The sequence below is a fragment of the Oncorhynchus keta genome, chromosome 15 (assembly GCF_023373465.1).
Source record: "Oncorhynchus keta strain PuntledgeMale-10-30-2019 chromosome 15, Oket_V2, whole genome shotgun sequence".
NCBI classification, from domain to species: Eukaryota; Metazoa; Chordata; class Actinopteri; order Salmoniformes; family Salmonidae; genus Oncorhynchus; species Oncorhynchus keta.
This window is the reverse complement of record NC_068435.1, coordinates 1,130,514-1,157,058: the sequence shown is the minus strand read 5'-3', so window position 1 is coordinate 1,157,058 and position 26,545 is coordinate 1,130,514. Positions and strand designations below refer to the sequence as shown.

At 44.3% G+C, this 26,545-nt stretch overlaps 1 protein-coding gene across 1 annotated transcript in view; it reads right to left on the bottom strand.

The window, feature by feature from the left end:
- Positions 1-7,127, bottom strand: part of LOC127907478 (pituitary adenylate cyclase-activating polypeptide type I receptor-like) — a 92,853-nt gene extending 85,726 nt beyond the window's left edge. The window contains exon 1 of the mRNA XM_052462735.1: positions 6,674-7,127. The gene's annotated coding sequence lies outside the window, so the exon portion shown is untranslated. The remainder of the gene's footprint in view (positions 1-6,673) is intronic.
- Between the last annotated feature and the right edge of the window lie 19,418 nt (positions 7,128-26,545).

Sequence of the window (26,545 nt, the reverse complement as noted above, 5' to 3'; positions counted from 1 at the left end):
AACATACCAATTAGGATTTGGCTAAAAATACTTGAATCAGTCATAGAGCCCATTGCCCTTTATGGTTGTGAGGTCTGGGGTCCGCTCACCAACCAAGACTTCACAAAATGGGACAAACACCAAATTGAGACTCTGCACGCAGAATTCTGCAAAAATATCCTCCGTGTACAACGTAAAACACCAAATAATGCATGCAGAGCAGAATTAGGCCGATACCCACTAATTATCAAAATCCAGAAAAGAGTCATTAAATTCTACAACCACCTAAAAGGAAGCGATTCACAAACCTTCCATAACAAAGCCATCACAAACAGAGAGATGAACCTGGAGAAGAGTCCCCTAAGCAAGCTGGTCCTGGGGCTCTGTTCACAAACACAAACACCCTACAGAGCCCCAGGACAACAGCACAATTAGACCCAACCAAATCATGAGAAAACAAAAAGATAATTACTTAACACATTGGAAAGAATTAACAAAAAAACAGAGCAAACTAGAATGCTATTTGGCCCTACACAGAGAGTACACAGCGGCAGAATACCTGACCACTGTGACTGACCCAAAATTAAGGAAAGCTTTGACTATGTACAGACTCAGTGAGCATAGCCTTGCTATTGAGAAAGGCTGCCGTAGGCAGACATGGCTCTCAAGAGAAGACAGGCTATGTGCTCACTGCCCACAAAATGAGGTGGAAACTGAGCTGCACTTCCTAACCTCCTGCCCAATGTATGACCATATTAGAGAGACATATTTCCCCCAGATCACACAGATCCACAAAGAATTCGAAAACATATCCAATTTTGAAAAACTCCCATATCTACTGGGTGAAATTCCACAGTGTGCATCACAGCAGCAAGATTTGTGACCTGTTGCCACGAGAAAAGGGCAACCAGTGAAGAACAAACACCATTGTAAATACAACCCATATTTATGCTTATTTATTTTATCTTGTGTCCTTTAATTATTTGTACATTGTGTATATATATATATATAAATATAATATGACATTTGTAATGTCTTTACTGTTTTGAAACTGTTGTATGTGTAATGTTTACTGTTAATTTTTGTTGTTTTTCACTTTATATATTCACTTTCTATGTTGTCTACCTCACTTGCTTTGGCAATGTTAACACATGTTTCCCATGCCAATAAAGCCCTTGAATTGAATTGAGAGAGAGAGAGAGAGAGAGAGAGAGAGAGAGAGAGAGAGAGAGAGTTAGGTGAGTAGTGGGTAGGCAGGTTAGGTAGGAGAGGGTAGGTTAGGTAAGTAGTGGGTAGGCAGGTTAGATAGGAGAGGGTAGGTTAGGTGAGTAGTGGGTAGGCAGGTTAGGTAGGAGAGGGTATGTTAGGTAAGTAGTGGGTAGGCAGGTTAGGTAGAAGAAGGTAAGTTAGGTATGTAGTGGGTAGGCAGGTTAGGTAGGAGAAGGTAGGTTAGATAAGTAGTGGGTAGGCAGGTTAGATAGGAGAGGGTAGGTTAGGTAAGTAGTGGGTAGGCAGGTTAGGTAGAAGAAGGTAAGTAGTGGATAGGCAGGTTAGATAGGAGAGGGTAAGTTAGGTATGTAGTGGGTAGGCAGGTTAGGTAGGAGAAGGTAGGTTAGATAAGTAGTGGGTAGGCAGGTTAGATAGGAGAGGGTAGGTTAGGTAAGTAGTGGGTAGGCAGGTTAGGTAGAAGAAGGTAAGTAGTGGGTAGGCATGTTAGGTTGTTCTACACCTGCATTGCTTGCTGTTTGGGGTTTTAGGCTGGGTTTCTGTACAGCACTTTGAGATATCAGCTGATGTACGAAGGGCTATATAAATACATTTGATTTGATTTGATTTGAGGTAGGAGAGGGTAGGCAGGTTAGATAGGAGAGGGTAGGTGAGTAGTGGGTAGGCAGGTTAGATAGGAGAGGGTAGGTGAGTAGTGGGTAGGCCGGTTAGATAGGAGAGGGTAGGTTAGGTAAGTAGTGGGTAGGCCGATAAGATAGGAGAGGGTAAGTAGTGGGTAGGCAGGTTAGATAGAAGAGGGTAGGTGAGTAGTGGGTAGGCAGGTGAGATAGGAGAGGGTAGGTTAGGTAAGTAGTGGGTAGGCAGGTTTGATAGGAGAGGGTAAGTAGTGGGTAGGCCGGTTAGATAGGAGAGGGTAGGTGAGTAGTGGGTAGGCAGGTTAGATAGGAGAGGGTAGGTAAGTAGTGGGTAGGCAGGTTAGATAGGAGAGGGTAGGTGAGTGAGTGGGTAGGCAGGTGAGATAGGAGAGGGTAAGTAGTGGGTAGGCAGGTTAGATAGGAGAGGGTAGGTGAGTAGTGGGTAGGCAGGTGAGATAGGAGAGGGTAGGTGAGTAGTGGGTAGGCCGGTTAGATAGGAGAGGGTAGGTTAGGTAAGTAGTGGGTAGGCAGGTTAGATAGGAGAGGGTAGGTGAGTAGTGGGTAGGCAGGTTAGATAGGAGAGGGTAGGTTAGGTAAGTAGTGGGTAGGCAGGTTAGATAGGAGAGGGTAGGTAAGTAGTGGGTAGGCAGGTTAGATAGGAGAGGGTAGGTTAGGTAAGTAGTGGGTAGGCAGGTTAGATAGGAGAGGGTAGGTTAGGTAAGTAGTGGGTAGGCAGGTTAGATAGGAGAGGGTAGGTTAGGTAAGTAGTGGGTAGGCAGGTTAGGTAGGAGAGTGTATTTTATGTGAGTAGTGGGTAGGCAGGTAAGGTAGGAGAAGGTAGGTTAGGTAAGTAGTGGGTAGGCAGGTAAGGTAGGAGAAGGTAGGTTAGGTGGTGTAGTGGGTAGGCAGGTTAGGTAGGAGAAGGTAGGTTAGGTGAGTAGTGGGTAGGCAGGTTAGGTAGGAGAAGGTAGGTTAGGTGGTGTAGTGGGTAGGCAGGTTAGGTAGGAGAAGGTAGGTTAGGTGAGTAGTGGGTAGGCAGGTTAGGTAGGAGAAGGTAGGTTAGGTGAGTAGTGGGTAGGCAGGTAAGGTAGGAGAAGGTAGGTTAGGTGAGTAGTGGGTAGGCAGGTTAGGTAGGAGAAGGTAGGTTAGGTGAGTAGTGGGTAGGCAGGTTAGGTAGGAGAAGGTAGGTTAGGTGGTGTAGTGGGTAGGCAGGTTAGGTAGGAGAAGATAGGTTAGGTGAGTAGTGGGTAGGCAGGTTAGGTAGGAGAAGGTAGGTTAGGTGAGTAGTGGGTAGGCAGGTAAGGTAGGAGAAGGTAGGTTAGGTGAGTAGTGGGTAGGCAGGTTAGGTAGGAGAAGGTAGGTTAGGTGAGTAGTGGGTAGGCAGGTTAGGTAGGAGAAGGTAGGTTAGGTGAGTAGTGGGTAGGCAGGTTAGGTAGGAGAAGGTAGGTTAGGTGAGTAGTGGGTAGGCAGGTAAGGTAGGAGAAGTAGGTTAGGTGAGTAGTGGGTAGGCAGGTTTGGTAGGAGAAGGTAGGTTAGGTGAGTAGTGGGTAGGCAGGTTAGGTAGGAGAAGGTAGGTTAGGTGAGTAGTGGGTAGGCAGGTTAGGTAGGAGAAGGTAGGTTAGGTGAGTAGTGGGTAGGCAGGTTAGGTAGGAGAAGGTAGGTTAGGTGAGTAGTGGGTAGGCAGGTTAGGTAGGAGAAGGTAGGTTAGGTGAGTAGTGGGTAGGCAGGTTAGGTAGGAGAAGGTAGGTTAGGTGAGTAGTGGGTAGGCAGGTTAGGTAGGAGAAGGTAGGTTAGGTGAGTAGTGGGTAGGCAGGTTAGGTAGGAGAAGGTAGGTTAGGTGAGTAGTGGGTAGGCAGGTTAGGTAGGAGAAGGTAGGTTAGGTGAGTAGTGGGTAGGCAGCTTAGGTAGGAGAAGGTAGGTTAGGTGAGTAGTGGGTAGGCAGGTTAGGTAGGAGAAGGTAGGTTAGGTGAGTAGTGGGTAGGCAGGTTAGGTAGGAGAAGGTAGGTTAGGTGAGTAGTGGGTAGGCAGGTTAGGTAGGAGAAGGTAGGTTAGGTGAGTAGTGGGTAGGCAGGTTAGGTAGGAGAAGGTAGGTTAGGTGAGTAGTGGGTAGGCAGGTTAGGTAGGAGAAGGTAGGTTAGGTGAGTAGTGGGTAGGCAGGTTAGGTAGGAGAAGGTAGGTTAGGTGAGTAGTGGGTAGGCAGGTTAGGTAGGAGAAGGTAGGTTAGGTGAGTAGTGGGTAGGCAGGTTAGGTAGGAGAAGGTAGGTTAGGTGAGTAGTGGGTAGGCAGGTTAGGTAGGAGAACGTAGGTTAGCTGAGTAGTGGGTAGGCAGGTTAGGTAGGAGAAGGTAGGTTAGGTGAGTAGTGGGTAGGCAGGTTAGGTAGGAGAAGGTAGGTTAGGTGAGTAGTGGGTAGGCAGGTTAGGTAGGAGAAGGTAGGTTAGGTGAGTAGTGGGTAGGCAGGTTAGGTAGGAGAAGGTAGGTTAGGTGAGTAGTGGGTAGGCAGGTTAGGTAGGAGAAGGTAGGTTAGGTGAGTAGTGGGTAGGCAGGTTAGGTAGGAGAAGGTAGGTTAGGTGAGTAGTGGGTAGGCAGGTTAGGTAGGTTAGGTGAGTAGTGGGTAGGCAGGTTAGGTAGGAGAAGGTAGGTTAGGTGGTGTAGTGGGTAGGCAGGTTAGGTAGGAGAAGGTAGGTTAGGTGGTGTAGTGGGTAGGCAGGTTAGGTAGGAGAGGGTAGGGTAGGTGAGTAGTGGGTAGGCAGGTTAGGTAGGAGAAGGTAGGTTAGGTGAGTAGTGGGTAGGCAGGTTAGGTAGGAGAAGGTAGGTTAGGTGAGTAGTGGGTAGTGGGTAGGCAGGTTAGGTAGGAGAAGGTAGGTTAGGTGAGTAGTGGGTAGGCAGGTAAGGTAGGAGAGGGGGGCTTTGACATTTACTTTCAGCCCCTCTTCCCAAAATGACGGTGTGGGGCCGGACAGGCTGTGCTCACTGCCCACAAATTGAGGTAGAAATTGAGCTGCTTTCCTATCCTCCTCCCATATTAGAGACACATATTTCCCTCAGATTACACAGATCCTCAAAGAATTAGAAAACAAATCACATTTTGATAAACTCCCATATCTATTGGGTGAAGTAACACAGTGTTCCATCACAGCAGCAAGCTGTGTGACCTGTTGTCACAAGAAAAGGGCAACCAGTGAAGAACAAACACCATTGGAAATACAACCCATATTTATTTATTTATTTTCCCTTTTGTACTTGAACTATTTGCACATCATTATAACACTGTATATAGACATAATATGACATTTGAAATGTCTATTATTTTGTAACTTTTGTGAGTGTAATATTTACTGTGAATTTTTGTATATTTCACTTTTGTTTATTATCGAATTCACTTGCTTTGTTAACATATGTTTGCCATGCAAATAAAGCCCTTAAATTAAATTGAACTGTGAGAGAGGTTGAAGTTGAACTGAAAATTGAGAGAGAGCGAGAGAGAGGGATTGAAATTGAAATTGAACTGAAAATTGAGAGAGCGAGAGATAGGGATTGAAATTGAACTGAATGTTGAGAGAGATTGAGAGAGAGAGCTTGAAATTGAACTGAATGTTGAGAGAGATTGAGAGAGAGAGCTTGAAATTGAATTGAATGTTGAGAGAGATTGAGAGAGGGCTTGAAATTGAACTGAATGTTGAGATATTGAGAGAGAGGGATTGTAATTGAACTGAATGTTGAGAGATTGAGAGAGAGGGCTTGTAATTGAACTGAATGTTGAGAGAGATTGAGAGATAGGGCTTGTAATTGAACTGAATGTTGAGAGATTGAGAGAGAGGGCTTGTAATTGAACTGCATGTTGAGAGATTGAGAGAGAGGGCTTGTAATTTAACTGAATGTTGAGAGATTGAGAGAGAGGGATTTAAATTGAACTGAATGTTGAGATATTGAGAGAGAGGGCTTGTAATTGAACTGAATGTTGAGAGATTGAGAGAGAGGGCTTGTAATTTAACTGAATGTTGAGAGATTGAGAGAGAGGGCTTGTAATTTAACTGAATGTTGAGAGATTGAGAGATAGGGATTGTAATTTAACTGAATGTTGAGAGATTGAGAGAGAGGGCTTGTAATTTAACTGAATGTTGAGAGAGATTGAGAGAGAGGGATTGTAATTGAACTGAATGTTGAGAGAGATTGAGAGAGAGGGCTTGAAATTGAACTGGATGTTGAGAGAGATTGAGAGAGAGGGATTGAAATTGAACTGAATGTTGAGAGAGATTGAGAGAGAGGGCTTGTAATTGAACTGAAGAGAGCATATTTTCCGAGGCTACATTATCAGGTAAGTAGGCTTTAATAAACAATCAGTTTAACCAATCAGTTAACTATATAGTATATAAGCATCCTATAGGCTACTATCCAACACACTACCTACCCCCCATTGCGCGCGCACAGCCATACCTAAACTATATAGATAGCCTGTTTGGGTAAGAGACAATTTATGCTTGATCCGAAATGTGGTCGGAGGCGTCCAATGGATGGTTTGACGCAAAGCCGAGCCTCTAGAGGCAAGCAGAGGAGGGCTCCTTATAGCTCCGCATTGACATGATTAGTTGACCGTGGGTGAGGGCGGGAGGTCCTGTATAAACGCAAACTCACTTCCTTGACATCTTCAACACTAATGTGCTGCTCGACAAAGAACAGGTATGCCTGTTCTGACTTCTGCAGAGGCCGTACCACTAAATGCTGGATGGCCAATGCAGAAATCAGATTGATCATGTAGCACCTTTCAGCCGCGATCATGCAGAGTAAACATCCCAGCACAGAATGAAACTGTAAAAAAAAACCTCTCCCTTACCATGAAGCCATCGGTGTCCAGTCGGAGGGGGTTTGGGCCGGTATGTTCTCAGTTCCCGTTCCCAGTAAATCCTCCGTTCAGTCGGTAATATCAAGCAGGCAGCGCAGCTAGTAAGAGATGACAGGTATTTGATCACTGCAGCCGCAGCACGCGCTCAACGTGCACCCTCCTGCGCACGAGGGGAAACGGTACCTCCAGCTCGACCAGAGACATCTTTACCTTCACAGACCTGAGACAGCGGGACAGACAGGAGACAGACAGAGACAACTTCTGAGTTCCCACAGCGAGTCTGTCCATGGGTTTCCCATACTGTAGAATCAACCTACTCAGATCTTTACGGTAGCCTACAGTTCCCCCTTTGTTGCTGCATAAATGTAAATACGGTATTTTAGGGCAGCGGTGTTGTGAAGACTAAGAAGACAAAACTCTGACTAGTCCGTTGGGCTGATGTGAATCCGCATATTACTGTATTCAGCCGCAGAGCGGCCGGTAGATGGAGATATGGAGTCTTACCGTCCAAATGCATTGTATGCTGCGGAAATACACTCGTATCCCCAGTGAATTCGTACCTAAAACATGTATGCTGCGGAAATACACTCGTATCCCCAGTGAATTCGTACCTAAAACATGTATGCTGCGGAAATACACTCGTATCCCCAGTGAATTCGTACCTAAAACATGTATGCTGCGGAAATACACTCGTATCCCCAGTGAATTCGTACCTAAAACATGTATGCTGCGGAAATACACTCGTATCCCCAGTGAATTCGTACCTAAAACATGTATGCTGCGGAAATACACTCGTATCCCCAGTGAATTCGTACCTAAAACATGTATGCTGCGGAAATACACTCGTATCCCCAGTGAATTCGTACCTAAAACATGTATGCTGCGGAAATACACTCGTATCCCCAGTGAATTCGTACCTAAAACATGTATGTTGCGGAAATACACTCGTATCCCCAGTGAATTCGTACCTAAAACATTCTTCATTCAGTCTGCTGCAAAGTACTTGATTTCCTCCTTAACTATATTTCATGGAGGGGACAAAACGGGGAAAATTGTACTTTCTTTATGAAACACAATTTTCCATCACCATGTTAAAGTGGCTGACGCCTAGACATCCTAGTCCCGCATGTTTAATATAGCGTTTAGCCAATCAGGTTGCAGCAGTCTGTTTCCTGCGTTATTAGTTTAGCAACAAAACAAATACAACTTTTCAAATTGTACAGAAAAATAAATATACAGTACCAGTCAAACGTTTGGACACCTACTCATTCAAGGGTTTTTCTTTATTTTGACTATTTTCTAGAATAATAGTGAAGACATCAAAACTATGAAATAACACATGTGGAATCATGTAGAAACAAAAGTGTTAAATAAATCTAAATGTATTTTATATTTGAGATACTTCAAAGTAGCCACCCTTTGCTTTGATGACAGCTTTGCACACTCTTGCCATTCTCTCAACCAGCTTCATGAGGTAGTCACCTGGAATGCATTTCAAATAACAAGTCTGCCTTGTTAAAAGTTCATTTGTGGAATTTCTTTCCTCAATGCGTCTGTGCCAAGGAAATTGAAACTCTTGACCCACTCTACTTCAGTCCCGTCTATGTTAATGTTCCGTCCTCCGTTTCCTTAGTCCACAATCAGCTCCTTTGTCTTGCTCACATTGAGGGAGAGGTTGTTGTCCTGGCACCGCACTGCCAGGTCTCTGACCTCGTCCCTATAGGCTCTCATCGTTGAGGGAGAGGTTGTTGTCCTGGCACCACACTGCCAGGTCTCTGACCTCCTCCCTATAGGCTGTCTCATCGTTGAGGGAGAGGTTGTTGTCCTGGCACCACACTGCCAGGTCTCTGACCTCCTCCCTATAGGCTCTCATCGTTGAGGGAGAGGTTGTTGTCCTGGCACCACACTGCCAGGTCTCTGACTTCCTCCCTATAGGCTCTCATCGTTGAGGGAGAGGTTGTTGTCCTGGCACCACACGGCCAGGTCTCTGACCTCCTCCCTATAGGCTCTCATCGTTGAGGGAGAGGTTGTTGTCCTGGCACCACACTGCCAGGTCTCTGACCTCCTCCCTATAGGCTGTCTCATCGTTGTCGGGGATCAGGCCTACCACTGTCGTGTCGTCAGCAAACTTAATGATGGTGTTGGAGTCATGCCTGGCCATGCAGTCGTGGGTGAACAGGGAGTACAGGAGGGGACTGAGCACACCCCCCTAAGAGGCCCTAGTGTTGAGGATCAGCGTGGCAGATGTGTTGCTACCTACCCTCACCACCTGGTGGCGGCCCATCAGGAAGTCCAGGATCCAGTTGCAGAGGGAGGTGTTTAGTCCCAGGGTCCTTAGCTTAGTGATGAGCTTTAAGGGCACTATGGTGTTGAACGCTGAGCTGTAGTCAATGAACAGCATTCTCACATAAGTGTTCCTTTTGTCCAGGTGGGAAAGGGCTTTGAGGAGTGCAGTAGAGATTGCGTCATCTGTGGATCTGTTGGGGCGGTATGTGAATTGGAGTGGATCTAAGGTTTCTGGCGTGATGGTGTTGATGTGAGCCATGACCAGCCTCTGAAAGCACATCCTGGCTACCGACGTGAGTGCTACGGGGCGGTAATCATTTAGGCAGGTTACCGTCACTTCCTTGGGCACAGGGACTATGGTGGTCTGCTTGAAACATGTAGGTATTACAGACTCGGTCAGGGAGAGGTTGAAAATATCAGTGAAGACACTTGCCAGTTGGTCAGCGCTTGCTTTGAGTGTACGTCCTGGTAATTCGTCTGGCCCAGCAGCTTTGTGAATGTTGACCCGTTTTAAGGTCTTGCTCACATTGGCTACAGAGAGCATGATCACACAGTCGTTCAGAACAGTTGGTGCTCTCATGCATGATTCAGTGTTGCTTGCCTTGAAGCGAGCATAAAAGTAATTTAGCTCGTCACTGGGCAGCGTCTGGGTTTCCCTTTGTAGTCCATCACAGTTTTCAAGCCCTGCCACAGACTGTGTATCTGATAATCTATCATTTGTTTTTTAACAGGACAATAACCCAACACACCTTCAGGCTGTGTAAAGGATATTTGACCAAGAAGGAGAGTGATGGAGTGCTGCATCAGATGACTCCTGACCTAGCCTCCACAATCACCCAACCTCAACCCAATTGATATTGTTTGGGATGAGTTGGACCGCAGAGTGAAGGAAAAGCAGTCAACAAGTACTCAGCATATGTGGGAACTCCTTCAAGACTGTTGGAAAAGCATTCCAGGTGAAGCTGGTTGAGAGAATGCCAAAACTGTAATCAAGTCAAAGGGTGGCTAATTTGAAGGATCTCAAATATATTTTGATTTGTTTATCACTTTTTTGATGACGTTATTCCATATGTGTTATTTCATAGTTTTGATGTCTTCACTAATATTCTACAATGTAGAAAATAAGTAGCTGTCCAAACTTTCGACTGGTACTGTAGTACAGTAGCTACATCAGAAAAACTACAGTGGCTTTGGAAAGTATTCAGACCCCTTCACCCTTTCCACATTTTCTTACGTTACAGCCTTATTATAAAATAGATTATTTTTTTAAAAATGTCCTCAGTAATCTATGCACATTACCCCATAACGACAAAGCGAAAACAGGTTTTTAGACATTTTTGAAAATGTATTAAAAATAAAAAAAACAGATATACCTTATTTACATAAGTATTCAGAGACCCTTTGCTATGAGACTTGAAATTGAGCTCAGGGTGTTTCCATTTGGTAGTTGGTATTTTAGTAGGATCCTGTTGCATAAGCAGCAGCTACTCTTCCCGGGGTCCACACAGAACATGAAACATAATACAGAATTACATAATACAGAACATCATCATTAGACAAGAACAGCTCAAGGACAGAACTACATACATTTTTAAAAAGGCACATGTGGCCTACATATCAATACACACAAACTATCTGGGTCCAATAGGGGAGAGGCGTTGTGCCGTGAGGTGTTACTTCATCTGGTTTTTGAAACCAGGTTTGCTGTTTATTTGAGCAATGTGAGATAGAAGGGAGTTCCATGCAATAACGGTTCTATATAATAATGTATGTTTTCTTGAATTTGTTCTGCATTTGGGGACTGTGAAAAGACCCCTGATTGACTGAGAAACAAGATTCTCTGGTGAGATGAAACCAAGATTGAACTCTTTGGCCTGAATGTCAAGCGTCATGTCTGGAGGAAACCTGGCACCATCCCTACGGTGAAGCATGGTGGTGGCAGCATCATGCTGTGGGGATGTTTTTCAGCAGCAGGGACTGGGAGACTAGTCAGGATCTAAGGAAAGATGAACGGAGAGAAAAGTACACCTTGATGTAAACCTGCTCCAGAGCGTTCAGGACCTCAGACTGGGGCGAAGTTTCACCTTCTCTCTGATATTCTCTCTATAATACAGTAGCTACAGCAGTGGAGAGGAGAACATACTTGATGACACTCTTAGAGCAAATGGTTGCTTCATATATGGCACCGCTAAATGTTCTATATAACCAGTATATATGAAGCAGGCGGTAAGGTTCTATATAGAACCGGTATATATGAAGCAGGCGATAATGTTCTATATAGAACCGGTATATATGAAGCAGGCGGTAAGGTTCTATATAGAACCGGTATATATGAAGCAGGCGATAATGTTCTATATAGAACCGGTATATACGAAGCAGGCGATAATGTTCTATATAGAACCGGTATATATGAAGCAGGCGATAATGTTCTATATAGAACCGGTATATATGAAGCAGGCGATAATGTTCTATATAGAACCGGTATATATGAAGCAGGCGATAATGTTCTATATAGAACCGGTATATATGAAGCAGGCGGTAAGGTTCTATATAGAACCGGTATATATGAAGCAGCGGTCCTTCTGTAGCTCAGTTGGTAGAGCATGGCGCTTGTAACGCCAGGGTAGTGGGTTCGATTCCCGGGACCACCCATACGTAGAATGTATGCACACATGACTGTTAGTCGCTTTGGATAAAAGCGTCTGCTAAATGGCATATATTATTATTATATAATATAATAATAATATAATATATGCCATTTAGCTTTTATCCAAAGCGACTTATATATTAGAACCGGTATATATGAAGCCGGGGGTAATGTTCTATATAGAACCGGTATATATGAAGCAGGCGGTAATGTTCTATATAGAACGGGTATATATGAAGCAGGCGGTAATGTTCTATATAGAACCGGTATATATGAAGCAGGCGGTAATGTTCTATATAGAACCGGTATATATGAAGCAGGCGATAATGTTCTATATAGAACCGGTATATATGAAGCAGGCGATAATGTTCTATATAGAACCGGTATATATGAAGCAGGCGGTAATGTTCTATATAGAACCGGTATATATGAAGCAGGCGGTAATGTTCTATATAGAACCGGTATATATGAAGCAGGCGGTAATGTTCTATATAGAACCGGTATATATGAAGCAGGCGGTAATGTTCTATATAGAACCGGTATATATGAAGCAGGCGGTAATGTTCTATATAGAACCGGTATATATGAAGCAGGCGGTAATGTTCTATATAGAACCGGTATATATGAAGCAGGCGGTAAGGTTCTATATAGAACCGGTATATATGAAGCAGGCGATAATGTTCTATATAGAACCGGTATATATGAAGCAGGCGATAATGTTCTATATAGAACCGGTATATATGAAGCAGGCGATAATGTTCTATATAGAACCGGTATATATGAAGCAGGCGATAATGTTCTATATAGAACCGGTATATATGAAGCAGGCGATAATGTTCTATATAGAACCGGTATATATGAAGCAGGCGATAATGTTCTATATAGAACCGGTACATATGAAGCAGGCGATAATGGTCTATATAGAACCGGTACATATGAAGCAGGCGATAATGTTCTATATAGAACCGGTATATATGAAGCAGGCGATAATGTTCTATATAGAACCGGTATATATGAAGCAGGCGATAATGTTCTATATAGAACCGGTATATATGAAGCAGGCGGTAATGTTCTATATAGAACCGGTATATATGAAGCAGGCGGTAATGTTCTATATAGAACCGGTATATATGAAGCAGGCGGTAATGTTCTATATAGAACCGGTATATATGAAGCAGGCGGTAATGTTCTATATAGAACCGGTATATATGAAGCAGGCGGTAATGTTCTATATAGAACCGGTATATATGAAGCAGGCGGTAATGTTCTATATAGAACCGGTATATATGAAGCAGGCGATAATGTTCTATATAGAACCGGTATATATGAAGCAGGCGATAATGTTCTATATAGAACCGGTATATATGAAGCAGGCGGTAAGGTTCTATATAGAACCGGTATATATGAAGCAGCGGTCCTTCTGTAGCTCAGTTGGTAGAGCATGGCGCTTGTAACGCCAGGGTAGTGGGTTCGATTCCCGGGACCACCCATACGTAGAATGTATGCACACATGACTGTTAGTCGCTTTGGATAAAAGCGTCTGCTAAATGGCATATATTATTATTATATAATATAATAATAATATAATATATGCCATTTAGCTTTTATCCAAAGCGACTTATATATTAGAACCGGTATATATGAAGCCGGGGGTAATGTTCTATATAGAACCGGTATATATGAAGCAGGCGGTAATGTTCTATATAGAACGGGTATATATGAAGCAGGCGGTAATGTTCTATATAGAACCGGTATATATGAAGCAGGCGGTAATGTTCTATATAGAACCGGTATATATGAAGCAGGCGATAATGTTCTATATAGAACCGGTATATATGAAGCAGGCGATAATGTTCTATATAGAACCGGTATATATGAAGCAGGCGGTAATGTTCTATATAGAACCGGTATATATGAAGCAGGCGGTAATGTTCTATATAGAACCGGTATATATGAAGCAGGCGGTAATGTTCTATATAGAACCGGTATATATGAAGCAGGCGGTAATGTTCTATATAGAACCGGTATATATGAAGCAGGCGGTAATGTTCTATATAGAACCGGTATATATGAAGCAGGCGGTAATGTTCTATATAGAACCGGTATATATGAAGCAGGCGGTAAGGTTCTATATAGAACCGGTATATATGAAGCAGGCGATAATGTTCTATATAGAACCGGTATATATGAAGCAGGCGATAATGTTCTATATAGAACCGGTATATATGAAGCAGGCGATAATGTTCTATATAGAACCGGTATATATGAAGCAGGCGATAATGTTCTATATAGAACCGGTATATATGAAGCAGGCGATAATGTTCTATATAGAACCGGTATATATGAAGCAGGCGATAATGTTCTATATAGAACCGGTACATATGAAGCAGGCGATAATGGTCTATATAGAACCGGTATATATGAAGCAGGCGATAATGTTCTATATAGAACCGGTATATATGAAGCAGGCGATAATGTTCTATATAGAACCGGTATATATGAAGCAGGCGATAATGTTCTATATAGAACCGGTATATATGAAGCAGGCGGTAATGTTCTATATAGAACCGGTATATATGAAGCAGGCGGTAATGTTCTATATAGAACCGGTATATATGAAGCAGGCGGTAATGTTCTATATAGAACCGGTATATATGAAGCAGGCGGTAATGTTCTATATAGAACCGGTATATATGAAGCAGGCGGTAATGTTCTATATAGAACCGGTATATATGAAGCAGGCGGTAATGTTCTATATAGAACCGGTATATATGAAGCAGGCGGTAATGTTCTATATAGAACCGGTATATATGAAGCAGGCGATAATGTTCTATATAGAACCGGTATATATGAAGCAGGCGATAATGTTCTATATAGAACCGGTATATATGAAGCAGGCGGTAATGTTCTATATAGAACCGGTATATATGAAGCAGGCGGTAATGTTCTATATAGAACCGGTATATATGAAGCAGGCGGTAATGTTCTATATAGAACCGGTATATATGAAGCAGGCGGTAATGTTCTATATAGAACCGGTATATATGAAGCAGGCGGTAATGTTCTATATAGAACCGGTATATATGAAGAGGCGGTAAGGTTCTATATAGAACCGGTATATATGAAGCAGGCGATAATGTTCTATATAGAACCGGTATATATGAAGCAGGCGATAATGTTCTATATAGAACCGGTATATATGAAGCAGGCGATAATGTTCTATATAGAACCGGTATATATGAAGCAGGCGATAATGTTCTATATGGAACCGGTATATATGAAGCAGGCGATAATGTTCTATAGAACCGGTACATATGAAGCAGGCGATAATGGTCTATATAGAACCGGTATATATGAAGCAGGCGATAATGTTCTATATAGAACCGGTATATATGAAGCAGGCGATAATGTTCTATATAGAACCGGTATATATGAAGCAGGCGGTAATGTTCTATATAGAACCGGTATATATGAAGCAGGCGGTAATGTTCTATATAGAACCGGTATATATGAAGCAGGCGGTAATGTTCTATATAGAACCGGTATATATGAAGCAGGCGGTAATGTTCTATATAGAACCGGTATATATGAAGCAGGCGGTAATGTTCTATATAGAACCGGTATATATGAAGCAGGCGGTAATGTTCTATATAGAACCGGTATATATGAAGCAGGCGGTAAGGTTCTATATAGAACCGGTATATATGAAGCAGGCGATAATGTTCTATATAGAACCGGTATATATGAAGCAGGCGATAATGTTCTATATAGAACCGGTATATATGAAACAGGCGATAATGTTCTATATAGAACCGGTATATATGAAGCAGGCGATAATGTTCTATATAGAACCGGTATATATGAAGCAGGCGATAATGTTCTATATAGAACCGGTATATATGAAGCAGGCGATAATGTTCTATATAGAACCGGTACATATGAAGCAGGCGATAATGGTCTATATAGAACCGGTATATATGAAGCAGGCGATAATGTTCTATATAGAACCGGTATATATGAAGCAGGCGATAATGTTCTATATAGAACCGGTATATATGAAGCAGGCGATAATGTTCTATATAGAACCGGTATATATGAGGCAGGCGGTAATGTTCTATATAGAACCGGTATATATGAAGCAGGCGGTAATGTTCTATATAGAACCGGTATATATGAAGCAGGCGATAATGTTCTATATAGAACCGGTATATATGAAGCAGGCGATAATGTTCTATATAGAACCGGTATATATGAAGCAGGCGATAATGTTCTATATAGAACCGGTATATGAAGCAGGCGATAATGTTCTATATAGAACCTGTATATATGAAGCAGGCGATAATGTTCTATATAGAACCGGTATATATGAAGCAGGCGGTAAGGTTCTATATAGAACCGGTATATATGAAGCAGGCGGTAAGGTTCTATATAGAACCGGTATATATGAAGCGATATAACCCCTTTTTTGGTTGAATACTGTATATAACTTTTATTTCTAATAGTTTAGTGTAACGTTAGAGAGAGACAGTAGACATTATACCATACACTGCAGTATGCTAACTGCAGTATGCTAACAGTCAATAACATTTATCTGTATCTCCCCCCTCACTCCGTCACCATAGTAACTATGACCTGCTCTGTCTGGACTGTCTCACCTCTGGCTCCAGACCTGCTGAACACAAAGCTCTAGAGTGAGTGTGTGTGTGTGTGTGTTAGTCCTAGTAGAGCCAGACACAGGGTGGTGACAGCAGCAGCCCAGCTCTCAAACCAGATGGTCCAGACAGGAGAGCACTTTACCACTCAACAGTGCTAGGTTAACCCGTACAGAACACACACACACACGCACACACACGCACACACACACGCACGCACGCACGCACGCACGCACGCACGCACGCACGCACGCACGCACGCACGCACGCACGCACGCACGCACGCACGCACGCACGCACGCACGCACGCACGCACACACACACACACACACACACACACACACACACACACACACACACACACACACACACACACACACACACACACACACACACACACACACACACACACACACACACACACACACACACACACACACACACCTCATCCCTGCCTTCTCTGCCCCTGTCTAACTCTCTGTCCTCTCTCAGTCTGTCTCATTTTCTCTGACTTTCTTCCTCTCCTTCATCTCATCTCCCATCCCGCCCTCTGTTTCCCAGCTGGTGGTGTCTGTCTGTGACAGCATGAAGGACGTCAGGTGCTGTGTCTCAGATGCTGTATCTTAGGTGCTGTATCTTAGATGCTGTGTCTTAGGTGCTGTATCTTAGATGCTGTGTCTTAGATGCTGTATCTTAGATGCTGTGTCTCCAGTGCTGTGTCTCAGATGCTGTGTCTTAGATGCTGTGTCTCAGATGCTGTGTCTCAGATGCTGTGTCTCAGATGCTGTGTCTCAGATGCTGTGTCTTAGATGCTGTGTCTTAGATGCTGTGTCTCAGATGCTGTGTCTCAGATGCTGTGTCTTAGATGCTGTGTCTCAGATGCTGTGTCTTAGGTGCTGTATCTTAGATGCTGTGTCTTAGGTGCTGTATCTTAGATGCTGTGTCTTAGATGCTGTGTCTTAGATGCTGTGTCTCAGATGCTGTGTCTTAGATGCTGTGTCTCAGATGCTGTGTCTCAGATGCTGTGTCTCAGATGCTGTGTCTCAGATGCTGTGTCTTAGATGCTGTGTCTTAGATGCTGTGTCTCAGATGCTGTGTCTCAGATGCTGTGTCTCAGATGCTGTGTCTCAGATGCTGTGTCTCAGATGCTGTGTATTAGATGCTGTGTCTCAGATGCTGTGCTCCCTTCTGCAGAGGAGAGAAGAAGAGGGATGAATAAAACATCCCTCGCTTCTCACCTTTCTCCTCTTCTCTGCTTTCTCCTCTCCTCTCCTCTCCTCTCCTCTCCTCTCCTCTCCTTTCTCTTCCCTGCTATTCTCATCTCTCCTCTTCTCCTCTTCTCTTCTCTCCTTCCTCCTCTCCTTTCTCCCCTCTCCTCTCCCCTTTCCTCTCCTCTTTCCTCTCCTCTCCTTTCCTTTCTCCTCTCCTCTTCAACAAGGTGCCTTTTAGCAAACGGCCTGTCTCGGAGGTCTACGGACAATTCCTTCGACCTCATGGCTTGGTTTTAACTCTGACATGCATTGTCAACTGTGGGACCTTATATAGACAGGTGTGTGCCTTTCCAAATCATGTCCAATCAATTGAATTTACCACAGATGGACTCCAATCAAGTTGTAGATACATCTCAAGGATGATCAATGGAAACAGCTCAATTTCGAGTCTCATAGCAAAGATTTAGGGAGTCCCATTGCTTTAGGACTGTTTGGCCCTGTCCGGGGGTATCGTCGGACGGGGCCACAGTGTCTCCAGACCCCTCCTGTTTCAGCCTCCAGTATTTATGCTGCAGTAGTTTATGTGTCGGGGGGCTAGGGTCAGTCTGTTATATCTGGAGTATTTCTCCTGTCTTATCCGGTGTTCTGTGTGAATTTAAGTATGCTCTCTCTAATTCTCTCTCATTTTCTCTTTTTTTTCTCTCTCGGAGGACCTGAGCCCTAGGACCATGCCCCAGGACTACCTGGCATGATGACTCCTTGCTGTCCCCAGTCCACCTGGCCGTGCTGCTGCTCCAGTTTCAACTGTTCTGCCTGTGGCTATGTAGTTCTGTCCTTGACTGACAACGTTTAGTGCAACTATCCGTGAGACAACTGAGGTAAGACCTATGATTGGAGGACCAATGGCTTTGGTAGGGAGTGTCTTTGAAAGATGTATCTTTGACTGAAAGATTCTCTCTAACAGTTCATGTCTTCATCTGTTTATAATGTATGCACTGCTTGGTTATAGAAGTTATTTACGACAAAAAGTTAATCTAATTGGTAAAAACCAACCTACACCAAAGTGCTGATCTTTTTTGCTTGTACATAATTGCACATTGTAATTTTCCATTTAGAAATAATAATATTGATAATGTACAATATTTACACCGGACGTGCTACCTGTCAACTCTCTAGAGACAGCAGGAGCGGTAGAGATACTCTGAATTATCGGCTATGAAAAACCAACTGACATTTACTCCTGAGGTGCTGACTTGCTGCACCCTCGACAACTATTGTGATTATTATCATTTGACCATGCTGGTCATTTATGAACATTTGAACATCTTGGCCATGTTCTGTTATAATCTCCACCCGGCACAGCCAGAAGAGGACTGGCCACCCCTCAGAGCCTGGTTCCTCTCTAGGTTTCTTCCTAGGTTCTGGCCTTTCTAGGGAGTTTTTCCTAGCCACCGTGCTTCTACACCTGCATCTCTAGATTTCTTCCTAGAGTCCTGCCTTTCTAGGGAGTTTTTCCTAGCCACCGTGCTTCTACACCTGCATCTCTAGATTTCTTCCTCGATTCCTGCCTTTCTAGGGAGTTTTTCCTAGCCACCGTGCTTCTACACCTGCATCTCTAGATTTCTTCCTCGATTCCTGCCTTTCTAGGGAGTTTTTCCTAGCCACCGTGCATCTACACCTGCATTGCTTGCCGTTTGCTTGCCGTTTGGGGTTTTAGGCTGGGTTTCTGTACAGCACTTTGTGACCTAGCAGGACAAATTCAGACTTAGTGTAAGGGGCCAGGAGAGAGCTTAGGGCAGGTAGGGTACCGGCCGGTGCTGATGGTGGACGATAACACCCAGGAACAGTCAAAAAAATAGCTATTTGAAAGTTAAATGCTTAAAACCAGCAAATCAAATTGTTTTGGGACAGACTTGGTGGAGACAACCGAGCACTGAAGGTGTTCCTTGGTAAAGATTCCCACTCCACCACCTTTGGAAGATCTGTCTTGCTGAAAAAGGTTACAACCAGAAAGGTTTAACATCAGTATTCAAAATATTATTTCTTAACCACATCTTAGTAATGACCAACACATCTGGATTGGAGCTGTGAACCCACACTTTTAATTTTAGGTAATAAGCTTCTAGTGTTAACGTGCCAGAATTACAGGCTTTTACGAGAGCAGAAATCAGTGAAACAGGTATCAAGAGGACAAGTCATTGTGTGTAGATTGCTGAGAAAAAAATAATATTGAATCCATTTTAGAATAAGGTTGTAACGTAACAAAATGTGGAAAAAGTCAAGGGGTCTGAATACTTTCTGAAGGCACTGTAGGTAAGGGTAAAGTGGGATCCTAAAGCAAATTGACTTCCTAAATCTTTATCAGATTATTACCAATCCCACAAAGTTTGACTCCAAACACCCAGAAAAGGCTACTCTCCTTGATGTTATCCTCACAAATAATCCTGATAGGTATCAGTCTGGTGTTTTCTGTAATGACCTTCGTGATCACTGTTTTACAGCCTGTGTTCGTAATGGCTGCTCAGTGAAACAACCTGTCCTGATTTGTCATAGACGCTTGCTAAAAAACTTCACTGAGCAAGACTTCCTTCATGAACTAACCTCTGTAAAATGGTATAGAATCAGCTTGATCCCCTCTTTTGAAGATGCTTGGACCTGATTTTGTAATATTTTCAATGGTATTGTTAACAAACACACCCTCATAAAGAAAATCAAATCAAATCAAATCAAATTTATTTATATAGCCCTTCGTACATCAGCTGATATCTCAAAGTGCTGTACAGAAACCCAGCCTAAAACCCCAAACAGCAAACAATGCAGGTGTAAAAGCACGGTGGCTAGGAAAAACTCCCTAGAAAGGCCAAAACCTAGGAAGAAACCTAGAGAGGAACCGGGCTATGTGGGGTGGCCAGTCCTCTTCTGGCTGTGCCGGGTAGAGATTATAACAGAACATGACCAAGATGTTCAAATGTTCATAAATGACCAGCATGGTCGAATAATAATAAGGCAGAACAGTTGAAACTGGAGCAGCAGCACAGTCAGGTGGACTGGGGACAGCAAGGAGCCTTCATGTCAGGTAGTCCTGGGGCACGGTCCTAGGGCTCAGGTCAGTTGAAACTGGAGCAGGAGCATGGCCAGGTGGACTGGGGACAGCAAGGAGTCCTCATGTCAGGTAGTCCTGGGACATGGTCCTAGGGCTCAGGTCCTCCGAGAGAGAGAAAGAAAGAGAGAAGGAGAGAATTAGAGAACGCACACTTAGATTCACACAGGACACCGAATAGGACAGGAGAAGTACTCCAGATATAACAAACTGACCCTAGCCCCCCGACACATAAACTACTGCAGCATAAATACTGGAGGCTGAGACAGGAGGGGTCAGGAGACACTGTGGCCCCATCCGAGGACACCCCGGACAGGGCCAAACAGGAAGGATATAACCCCACCCACTTTGCCAAAGCACATCCCCCACACCACTAGAGGGATATCTTCAACCACCAACTTACCATCCTGAGACAAGGCCGAGTATAGCCCACAAAGATCTCCGCCACGGTACAACCCAAGGGGGGCAACCCAGACAGGCCGACCACAACAGTGAATCAACCCACCCAGGTGACGCACCCCCCCCCAGGGACGGCACGAGAGAGCCCCAGCAAGCCAGTGACTCAGCCCCGTAACAGGGTTAGAGGCAGAGAATCCCAGTGGAAAGAGGGGAACCGGCCAGGCAGAGACAGCAAGGGCGGTTCGTTGCTCCAGAGCCTTTCCGTTCACCTTCCCACTCCTGGGCCAGACTACACTCAATCATATGACCCACTGAAGAGATGAGTCTTCAGTAAAGACTTAAAGATTGAGACCGAGTTTGCGTCTCTGACATGGGTAGGCAGACCGTTCCATAAAAATGGAGCTCTATAGGAGAAAGCCCTGCCTCCAGCTGTTTGCTTAGAAATTCTAGGGACAATTAGGAGGCCTGCGTCTTGTGACCGTAGCGTACGTGTAGGTATGTACGGCAGGACCAAATCAGAGAGGTAGGTAGGAGCAAGCCCATGTAATGCTTTGTAGGTTAGCAGTAAAACCTTGAAATCAGCCCTTGCTTTGACAGGAAGCCAGTGTAGAGAGGCTAGCACTGGAGTAATATGATCAAATTTTTTGGTTCTAGTCAGGATTCTATGAGAATTAAAAACAAGTTCAGCCCCTTCAACACTGATCTTGAAGTGTTACTCCACCTCAAGAATTGCATTTGGCGACAGGCTCGGCACACGCATACTCAGGCTGACTGGCTATCGTTCAGGCAAATGAGAAATAAGTCCGAGGTGCTAAATAAGCTCCATAAACTTGACCCCAAAAAATATCTGGGTCAGATGGTTTAGACCCTTTCTTCTTTAAGGTTGCTGCCCCTATCATCGCCAAGCCTAATGCTGACCTTTTTAACCTCTCCTTTCTGACCTTTTAGTCTCTCCTTTCTGGGGAGGTTCCCATTTCTTGGAAGGCAGCCACAGTTCATCCTTTATTTAAAAGGGGAGATCAAGCTGATCCTAACTGTTATAGGCCTATTTCTATTTTGCCCTGTTTATCAAAAGTGTTGGAAAAACTTGACTGGCTTTCTTGACTATTGTAAAGTGACTGTTCCACTGGATGTCATAAGGTGAATGCACCAATTTGTAAGTCGCTCTGGATAAGAGCGTCTGCTAAATGACTTAAATGTAAATGTAATGTAAACTTAAATGTTGATGTCTATAGTATTCTCTCTGTTATGCAATCAGGTTTCCACTCAGGTTATGGATGTGTTACTGCAACCTTAAAGGTCCTCAATGATGTCACCATTGTCCTTGATTCTAAGCAATATTGAGCTGCTATTTTTATTGACTTGACCAAAGCTTTTGATACGGTAGACCATTCCATTCTTGTGGGCCGGCTAAGGAGTATTTGTGTCTGAGGGGTCGTTGGTTTGCTAACTACCTCTCTCAGAAAAAGTCAGAAAATCTGTTGTCTCAGGCACTGTCACCAAGGAAGTACCCCAAGGCGGCAGGGTAGCCTAGTGGTTAGAGCGTTGGACTAGTAACCGAAAGGTTGCAAGTTCAAACCCCCGAGCTGACAAGGTACAAATCTGTTGTTCTTCCCCTGAACAGGCAGTTAACCCACTGTTCCTAGGCCGTCATTGAAAATAAGAATTTGTTCTTAACTGACTTGCCTAGTTAAATAAAGGTAAATTTAAAAAATTTAAAAATTAAAAAGCTAGATCTTAGGCCCCACGCTCTTCTCAATTTACATCAACAACATAGCTCAGGCAGTAGGAAGCATTAATTTATATGCAGATGATAGTCTTACACTCAGCTGGCACCTCCCCGGATTTTGTGTTAAATTCTCTACAACAAAGCTTTCTTAGTGTCCAACAAGATTTCTCTGCCCTTAACCTTGTTCTGAACACCTCCAAAACAAAGGTCATGTGGTTTGGTAAGAAGAATGCCCCTCTCCCCACAGGTGTGATTACTACCTCTGAGGGTTTAGAGCTTGAGGTAGTCACCTCATACAAGTACTTGGGAGTATGGCTCGATGGTACACTGTCCTTCTCTCAGCACATATCAAAGCTGCAGGCTAAAGTTAAATCTAGACTTGGTTTCCTCTATTGTAATCGCTCCCATGCTAGATTCCGGAGACGTAATTTATAGATCGGCAGGTAATGGTGCTCTCGAGCGGCTAGATGTTCTTTACCATTCGGCCATCAGATTTGCCACCAATGCTCTTTATAGGACACATCACTGCACTCTATACTCCTCTGTAAACTGTTTGTTATGTTGTGTTGCTACCATGCTGTGTTGTCATGTGTTGCTGCCTTGCTATGTTGTTGTCTTAGGTCTCTCTTTTTGTAGTGTTGTGTTGTCTTAGGTCTCTCTTTATGTAGTGTTGTGGTGTCTCTCTTTATGTAGTGTTGTGGTGTCTTAGGTCTCTCTTTATGTAGTGTTGTGGTGTCTCTCTTTATGTAGTGTTGTGGTGTCTTAGGTCTCTCTTTTTATTCAGATTACAACTTCTCACTTTCCAAAATATCATAATAGCATTAACAACCAAAACTCTGTGCAAAAATGTGTATATTTAATTTACAATCTGTAGAAACTATGAGACTAAAAAGGTTCTGAACTTTTGTGAAACATCAAAGTTGAAAAAGATATGGCAAATAGGAGTGAAAACTGGATGGTCTTCAGAGATACAAGCCCTCAGAGATGGATGTGAGGGGTTGAGGGTAGCTGAAGGATGGGACTGGATGGTGTTCAGAGATAGATGTGAGGGGTTGAGGGTAGCTGAAGGATGGGACTGGATGGTGTTCAGAGATAGATGTGAGGGGTTGAGGGTAGCTGAAGGATGGGACTGGATGGTCTTCAGAGATACAAGCCCTCAGAGATGGATGTGAGGGGTTGAGGGTAGCTGAAGGATGGGACTGGATGGTGTTCAGAGATACAAGCCCTCAGAGATAGATGTGAGGGGTTGAGGGTAGCTGAAGGATGGGACTGGATGGTGTTCAGAGATACAAGCCCTCAGAGATAGATGTGAGGGGTTGAGGGTAGCTGAAGGATGGGACTGGATGGTGTTCAGAGATAGATGTGAGGGGTTGAGGGTAGCTGAAGGATGGGACTGGATGGTGTTCAGAGATACAAGCCCTCAGAGATGGATGTGAGGGGTTGAGGGTAGCTGAAGGATGGGACTGGATGGTGTTCAGAGATAGATGTGAGGGGTTGAGGGTAGCTGAAGGATGGGACTGGATGGTGTTCAGAGATAGATGTGAGGGGTTGAGGGTAGCTGAAGGATGGGACTGGATGGTCTTCAGAGATACAAGCCCTCAGAGATGGATGTGAGGGGTTGAGGGTAGCTGAAGGATGGGACTGGATGGTGTTCAGAGATACAAGCCCTCAGAGATAGATGTGAGGGGTTGAGGGTAGCTGAAGGATGGGACTGGATGGTGTTCAGAGATACAAGCCCTCAGAGATAGATGTGAGGGGTTGAGGGTAGCTGAAGGATGGGACTGGATGGTGTTCAGAGATACAAGCCCTCAGAGATAGATGTGAGGGGTTGAGGGTAGCTGAAGGATGGGACTGGATGGTTTTCAGAGATAGATGTGAGGGGTTGAGGGTAGCTGAAGGATGGGACTGGATGGTGTTCAGAGATAGATGTGAGGGGTTGAGGGTAGCTGAAGGATGGGACTGGATGGTTTTCAGAGATGGATGTGAGGGGTTGAGGGTAGCTGAAGGATGGGACTGGATGGTGTTCAGAGATAGATGTGAGCGGTTGAGGGTAGCTGAAGGACGGGACTGGATGGTTTTCAGAGATACAAGCCCTCAGAGATGGATGTGAGGGGTTGAGGGTAGCTGAAGGATGGGACTGGATGGTGTTCAGAGATAGATGTGAGGGGTTGAGGGTACCTGAAGGATGGGACTGGATGGTTTTCAGAGATACAAGCACTCGGAAAGTATTCAGACCTCATTACTATTTCCACATTTTGTTACGTTACAGCCTTATTCTAAAATGGATTAAATAAACAACAATCCTCAATCCTCATCTACTTAGTACCCCATAATGACATCACAATACCCCATAATGACATCACAATACCCCATAATGACATCACAATACCCCATAATGACATCACAATACCCCATAAAGACATCACAATACCCCATAATGACATCACAATACCCCATAATGACATCACAATACCCCATAATGACATCACAATACCCCATAAAGACATCACAATACCCCATAATGACAAAACGAAAACAGGTTTTTAGAAATGTTTGCAAATGTATAAAAAAAAATTAAAAAACGGAAATACCTTATTTACATAAGTATTCAGACCCTTTGCTATTAATCTCGAAATTGAGCTCGGGTGCATCTTGTTTCCATTGATCATCCTTGAGATGATTCTACAACTTTGGAGTCCATCTGTGGTAAATTCAATTGATTGGACACACCTGTCTATTTAAGGTCCCACAGTTGACAGTGTATGTCAGAGCAAAAACTAAGCCATGAGGTGGAAGGAATTGACAGGCACAGATCTGGGGAAGGGTACCAAAAAAATGTCTGCAGCATTGAAGGTCCCTAAGAACACTGTGGGTTCTATCCTACCCATTCTAGATTCCGGAGACGTAATTTATAGATTGGAAGGTTAGGGTGACCTCGAGCGGCGAGATGTTCTTTACCATTCGGCCATCAGATTTATCACTTTCCCCCTTCTGATGACCAGGTGGCGAATCGCATCTCTGCATGTCTGGCAGACATATCAGTGTGGATGACGGATCACCACCTCAAGCTGAACCTCGGCAAGACGGAGCTGCTCTTCCTCCCGGGGAAGGACTGCCCGTTCCATGATCTCGCCATCACGGTTGACAACTCCATTGTGTCCTCCTCCCAGAGCGCTAAGAACCTTGGCGTGATCCTGGACAACACCCTGTCGTTCTCAACTAACATCAAGGCGGTGGCCCGTTCCTGTAGGTTCATGCTCTACAACATCCGCAGAGTACGACCCTGCCTCACACAGGAAGCGGCGCAGGTCCTAATCCAGGCACTTGTCATCTCCCGTCTGGATTACTGCAACTCGCTGTTGGCTGGGCTCCCTGCCGCAGCCCGTCTGGTGTTCAACCTTCCCAAGTTCTCTCACGTCACCCCGCTCCTCCGCTCTCTCCACTGGCTTCCAGTTGAAGCTCGCATCCGCTACAAGACCATGGTGCTTGCCTACGGTGCTGTGAGGGGAACGGCACCTCAGTACCTCCAGGCTCTGATCAGGCCCTACACCCAAACAAGGGCACTGCGTTCATCCACCTCTGGCCTGCTCGCCTCCCTACCACTGAGGAAGTACAGTTCCCGCTCAGCCCAGTCAAAACTGTTCGGTGCTCTGGCCCCCCAATGGTGGAACAAACTCCCTCACGACGCCAGGACAGCGGAGTCAATCACCACCTTCCGGAGACACCTGAAACCCCACCTCTTTAAGGAATACCTAGGATAGGATAAGTAATCCTTCTCACCCCCCTAAAAGATTTAGATGCACTATTGTAAAGTGGCTGTTCCACTGGATGTCATAAGG